We start from the raw sequence: 7,320 nt of genomic DNA on the forward strand, positions 1-7,320 counted from the left end.
GTTTCCTCAGGAAGGGAGAATGGACACTGGGGAGCCCAAGCCCCAAAGAACCCCAAATCCCGTATCTTTGACTTCAGGGCAGCTCAGTGTGGGCCCTGCTTGCAACAGCTTCCTCATGTCCTACAGATTGGTTGGCCTCTCTCAAGTGCACACGCTGACTTCCAGCTCAATGTGAACGTTTTTTCTGGCAACCCAGCTTGAGCAGTTCTCTTGCATCGAGCAGCCCCGAGCAGCTAATCCTACAGGCCACGCGAGCATCCGTTTCTTTGGCCAAGAGCAGGAGGATGTTTGCTTTCTCCGGAGAGAGCTTTCTGAGGTCTCTGGATGTACCAGAGATTTAATAGGAATTTTAAATGTTAAGTCACATTCCAGGAAGGAAGGAAGAGTTTACTCGTTCAAATAAGAAAGATAAATGTTCAGGACTGCGATCCCCGTTTCCTCCATCTGAGGCCCTGAATTTATATTTTACAAGACAGAAGGACGAAGCACAAATTTTGTGTAGCGAGGTTTGGCCTGCCACTGAGAAATGTCAGTGTGTATGTGACAGCTTTAAAGATGAGTCAAATAATTCTTGCAACAGAAAAACAACGGGATTTCCAGATCAGGGGTGCGCCTTCCTTTGTGGGCTGCGCTGGCCCCACCGCTCTTGGCCTGGACTGACTCACCAGCTCCTGTGGCTCTCAGCGTGAAGGCCGCTCAAACACATTCGCGAGCACAATGCAAATGCACCCAGGTCACAGAAAAGAAACCAAAAAGAGTGCTAAAACGTGTTCAGACCTAATTTTGGTTTTTCCTAGATTTTGCCTTTCTTAGGAGACCCCAGGGCATGGGAGCCTTTACTAATTCACGTGTTTGAAATGGTAATTTCAATATTAGAGTTGCCACTGTCAGGCCATCTGAATACTATATGACATCTCTTCAGGTAGAACCATTGTGATCTTAGCTGGGTAGTAGACCGCCATTCTTTTAAAATGTTTTAAATTCCTTTAAAAAAAATCCACAGTCACGAGCACTTTCATGTCTCTGCTTAATGCACAAGAACCCGAAGAATAGATTCCTCACTCTTAAACATGCCTCTAGTGGAGGTTAAATAAAGCATTTTAATACCCATGAAGATTGAATCACTTCAAAACTCACCTACATTGTACCAAGACTCCATCTGTGAAATCCAACCTCCTTCTTGGGTTCCCATTACTTTCCAAATTTACATTCCATTTGAGAGTGTCTGCCTACTCTCCAAGGGGTGCCAAATACAGCAAGGCTTAGAGAGTTAAACACAAGTCATACAAAATTCACCCTCAATAAAAGACGTAGAGGAGTTGGAGGGAAGAAACTAGAAACGTAACATACCTGCTTTAAAGCTCAGTTCACAAGTAGTTCAATGCTGCTGGCATCAGAAAAGGAGATTCTAATTAAATATTCCTAGGGAAGCGACATCAAATGAGGTTAATGGGAAAAGTTGCCAGACCAACAGCGACCTGCAGATTTTTGCCAAAGTAAGGGATTTGGGAATCCTGACTCTGAAAGCCTAGATCTGAGCCTTGGTTTCAATTTAATCATGAGAAGAGGGAACCTAGGACCTGGCCAGTTCTCGGTGCCGGTGGAGAAGGGGGAGCTGAGAATGCCACTCGACCCCCAGATGCCTAAATTCAACACCGCCTTTGACTGAGAGCTTGACCCTGGCTCTCTTTCTCCCCCCCCTTTTGCACTGTCCCCCACCCTGTCTGTTTCGAGTGCCCTCTTGTGTCTAGAGAGGGTAAAAGATCTTCACTTCTCTACGGCCGCTCAGGATAGCATCCGTGAACGAGGCAATGGCATCTTCGTTACTCCACCGGCTTCAGAGGCCTTACCTAAAATTCTGGCACAGTTGGGCTAGGACTCCAGACTTCCCCGCAGGCACCGAAAAACGACACAAAAGACAAAGAACCAGTTACCTGCTCCCACATTTCGTAAGCAAACTCATCACCTCCATCTGAATTATTCAGCTGCCTGATACACTGCTCCAGCATTTTCCTGAAAGTACTGAGCCATCGTAACTGCTCGAATCTGGTGAGAAAAAAATATGATGTGTTGCTAAGTCCCAAGGATTCTCTTCTTACCTCAGAATTTGAAGCACAATTTTAATACTATTCACTGCAAGCTATTACAACGAAATTTTTTTCATCCTTTTGCTTTTTCTAACGAGGCTTTCTAAATCCTAAGCAAGTTCTCAGTCTATTCTTAGTATCAAAGAACCAGGTCCCCAGTCCTTGGCAGTAGATTGGCCCAAACCAGTGTTTAATCCCAATACAGTGGCCCCTTGAGCAAAGGCACTCTGGTCTGGATCTCGTCCTGCTATCTGAGAAACATTCAATGTTGCGCTCCGCAAGCAGGTTCTTATAAATTATTTTCGGGGGTTGATTTTCAGAGGCCCCCTTGTTTGTGAACTCTGCCTCTTCTCACAGCTCACAAGAGCTTTGGGTGCCACCGCTAAGTTCAAGTCTCACAGGTGACATCGTCACACACAGTTTTTAGGGAATAAATAAATTGTAAACATATATTTTTCTCTGCTTGAGAAAATATGTAGATTTCTCACAAAAAAAATATTTCAGAACCAAGTGTGCAACAATGACCAAAGAATTTCTACAGAAAACGAATGTAGAAAGTACCTCCCATCAAAAAGAGAAAACTATCCTATTTTTTAACTTCAAATGCTTAAGTTTGAATTAGATTTGCCTGTTTTAGTCCTTTGTGAGACCTCACTTTCTATAAATTACCACCACTCTGTACCGAGTTGGCTAATATTATTATTACCCCTCTGTCAATGCCTGACACACAGTAGGAACTCAAGAAATACAAGAGAGCAGACAGGAAAGAGTGGTCAATTCCAATACCCCTAGAAAATTCTGGAGCCTAAATGGCTTTATGCAAAATAATCCAGTAAGTCAATTCTAGAGAAGATGGGAAGACAACAGAGCAACAAAATCCTGTCCTTGGTGGCAGACTGCCTGGATTCGCTTCTAGGCCTCACCACGGCCCAGCTGTGGAAACTTGGGTATGTTTCCGAACATCTCCCTGCCTCAGTTTCTCTGTGGGCTGATAACCACCCCTATAACAAGCCTTAAAGCTTTGTTATAAGGATTGAATAAGTTCATCTTTGCAAATGACTTGGAATAGTTTCTGGCAGTTTGTACGTATCAGGTTCCAATTAGGGGATAGTAGCCACAAAGCAATTTAAATGGGGAAGGTTTATGAATGTGTATGTGGAAACTTCATATGGATGTTCTTTTTTATGTGTGTCTATATATGTTTATAATTGAGAGAAGAAACAATTAGTAACAAGGGGTTAGCTATGAAAGAATGCCAGAATAGCGGATAGAGGGACAATCACCCCTGGAGTAGAGACCAGTGTCCAAGGGAAAAAACAAGTTTGGGCCAGCTTCCTACCCCTGCTCACTCAGGCCCCCCGGGGGGCTCTTCTTGGAGCAGGTCCTCTATCTACATTATGGTTAGGCCATTGAAGGGGAAGAAGAGAGCTTTTTCTGACTCTGCTGGGTTTTGATTGCTTTCAACTCAAAATAATCTTCATGCCCAAGTAGCCCACCTTGAGGCAGCTACAATACCAAAACCAAAAATGGAAGTGGAAACTAACAGGATATATATTTTAATTGGCAGGCGTGAGACACCCCTTCTTTGGTATCATCCCCTCCCTTAATCCCCAAGGCTACGATTGACAGCAGGGATGTTTCTTCATATACCCAGGGCCCCCAATTAGGAGACAAATTATTTTGCTCAGGTTAAGACACCCAACTAAAACAATGGTTCTCAACTGGGGATAATCAAATGTGTGCCCACCCCTTACCCAAAGAAGACATTTGGAAAAGTCTGGAGGCATTTTGATGACAAGAACTGGGGCAGGGGTCACTGGCCAGGGATGCTGGCACAGTTACCCACCACAGAGAATGATCCAAGATGTCATGTCGATGTTGAAAAATCCTTATCTGGAGGGAACAAGGGATTTGCAAAAAGGGAACACAGACAGAGCTGGTGAGAAAGTACATGTTGTCTTACTCCCCAGCTATGCTGGGTTCTTGACCGGTTCGGCCTCGCTTACCAGTTAACATCCAGATTGTCTGAACCACCTGTCATCTACATCAAAGTCGAGTTTCCACATCTTCCAAACCAAGAATTTAGGGGATGAGTTCTTGAAAGAGCTGTTATTGAAGCAGAATGTCCAAAGTTTGAAGAAATCTTGGCAGATGGAAGCAATATTTGCCTTTTCCCAACCTCAGCAAATGCGCGCTACCTTTTGCTTTCTGTAACGTGCTCTCGGTTTAAAACAAGCTTCTCTTCTATGCTCCGGGCCCCTGGTTCATCCCTATAGCTGGGCAAAATCTTACTAAGGTAACGAGGGCTTCAGGGTAAAGGAAGGAAATCAAAAGTACGAGACGCAACGGTACAGAAGGAGAAGTTGTCAAATAAACAAGTCGGGCTGAACACTGACTGCCAGTTACTATACAATTCGATTTATCTTGGTTACAGCCTCCCTCAGGAACTGTCTAGCTCGCGGATATGAACTGGCTATGGGCTGTCTCGGGCAACACATGTGAACAAAGAAAAATTAGCTTTTCTGGAGCAATGTGGAACGATGTGTAAGCCATGTGTGTCTCACGAGGCCGACAGGACTGTACGTGCAAATGGCCCTTTTGAGGCCGCACCACTAACCAAATTCCACGAATAGGAAGTTCTGAAAACAGCTGGAAACCGGTGTTTTTTTTCTTTCCCCCTGTTAGCTTTTCGTGTTTGCTTTTTTGGCTGCGCTACATGCCTGAAACCCTGCATACTCACTGCAGCCCTCGACAAAGAATGCCTCATCCACTCTTCAGGGAGGAATCAGCGCCTTGTTGACAGTTTTCAAGGGAGTTTCCGCATATGGCAGAATGACAGTACTTTCCATCAGGAGAAGGTTCCTAGTTACTTTAGGAATACACAGATGTAAAAAATTTGAAAATACTTTCCATTTGCTATAGTAGAAGTTCTCTCCCTTCACTTTATCAACTTTGTACTTTGCACTTTGTCTCTAACCAACATCCTACCAGATATAGACTGAAGCTATCCAAAGGAATTGCAGGTAGAAGGCGACCCGTTCTGAGGTAACCTCCTATTCATACAAATATTAGCATCCTCCCTTTTACAGAACAATTTACTACCACAAGTATTCGTGCACATTCAAAATGTTATTTATTTTTTTTAAGATTTTATTTATTTGACAGACAGAGAGAGATCACAAGTAGGCAGAGAGGCAGGCAGAGAGAGAGAGGAGGAGGCTGGCTCCCCGCTGAGCAGAGAGCCCGATGCGGGGCTCCATCCCAGGACCCTGGGATCATGACCTGAGCCGAAGGCAGAGGCTTTAACCCACTGAGCCACCCAGGCGCCCCTCAAAATGTTATTTAAATCAAAAATGTTCTATGAACAATTTCTCAGGTAAAGTCAAATATGCTTGCATGTTAATTCCTTCTTTAAAAATCCAGGACTAGCTGGATAATTATACTATATTTAACCACAGACTGGGAATTGAGTCAACAATTTTTTCAGTGTTAGCACTTGAATAGGATTAAGTGTGTGAATGAAAAAGAAACTGCATCAGCAATTCTAGCAGAAACAATGAAGCCAGAGGAGGGAGGCCAGACTTTTTTTCCTTTCTCAGAAGTCAGACAGCACTGGCATCGACCTCCTTGAGATCTCGTGATCCGTGGCTCTGGATTACTTTAAACAACTTGACAAGTCCTATAACTGTTCTGGTCATTCCTGACGGTAATTTTGGTCATTAGCAATAATCATCCTATGAAGGAACTTCCACTACCACTTCTTCTGTTCTGACAGGATATACTCTGCAAGGTCGGAAATCAGTTTCCACAGCTCCTGAAGATTGCTACCAGACGCGTTTTTAAAAATAAATATGGGGGGGAGGGAGGGGGGGATTGCTTTAACTGTTCAGAAATTTACTGAAGGGGGCGCCTGGGTGGCTCAGCCCTTAAGCGTCTGCCTTCGGCTCAAGTCATGATCCCCAGGTCCTGGGATCCAGCCCCACATCAGGCTGCCTGCTCAGCGGGAAGTCTGCTTCTCCTTCTCTCACTCCCCCTGCTAGTGTTCCCTCTCTTGCTATGTCGCTATCAAATAAATAAATAAAATCTTTAAAAAAGAAAATTGACGGAAGGACTACCATGTACCAGGTATTGCACACAGAGAGGCAACAAAGTGTAACAGACATGTAATCCAAATACAATATTAATACTTTCCTGCTCAAAAACTTTAAATATTAAACAAGTTCACATTTTTAGTCTCCTTCCTCCATCTACCGTTTCCTTTGGTCGGTGATGTTGTGTTAGTCTGTCGTTATCAGATTACGGGCCTAAAACGTGGGGTTGAAGTGGGTGTAGGGGGGTGTTACTACCGTACAGCCTTTATTTTGTTCAACCTCATTTTTTTCTTGATCTTGAAGGAACTGGGAAAGACGACCTTCATTATGTTGTTGTTCTGAGACTAACAAGCAAAATGAACACAATCAAATAGAATATGTGAAAATACTTTATAAAACTGTAGTGTAAGGCAATAGTGAACCAAAAACTTACTATTTACAAATATGAAACATAAATTGTCAGCCTTAGGCTCTCCATGATATAACTAACCAATTTTAATCAGGCCAAACCAGTTTTCAACAAAGATTACTACCTGTAAGGGCATCATAGTCAAATGTCTTTTTTTGAAATGAGCAGTAACTAAATATCCTTCACTCACCATTAAAATTTTCTCTTGTGTCCTCTGACCCAAGAACAGCACAAAACTATATTCCCAAAGTAATGACATTGAACTGTTATTTATAAAGCATACTTTCCCATTTCTTATTTTTCATTTTCTAAGAAGAACAATGGGCTAGGATGAGTTATTCCTTTCCCAGAATCTTGAGAAATGTGTTTTCATGCAAAAATTCCTAATCCCCAGGGAACCACTCCAACTAATGTTCAAGTTACTTGAGCATTCGGAATTTGACTCTGACTCCTGATACCCAAAAGGGGCCATTGTTCCTTTCTACCTCGGTGGCACCACGGCCTGGTAGCTATTCCAAAAACTCTGCTCATAAAGATGTGCTAAATAGATTTCCTTTAAACTGTTAGCGGCAAAGAAGGGCGGGCTGCTCACAGAATCACCCAGGAGCACAGGCACACCGCGTTTAATCGCACTTTGCTTTGTGCGGCATAGGTGGTGCACTCCTTACAGACTGAAGGTTTTGTGGCAACCCTGCACCAAACAAGTCTACAGGTATAAGATATTCCTATGTGA

This window comes from Lutra lutra, chromosome 3, assembly GCF_902655055.1.
Source record: "Lutra lutra chromosome 3, mLutLut1.2, whole genome shotgun sequence".
Lineage (NCBI taxonomy): Eukaryota > Metazoa > Chordata > Mammalia > Carnivora > Mustelidae > Lutra > Lutra lutra.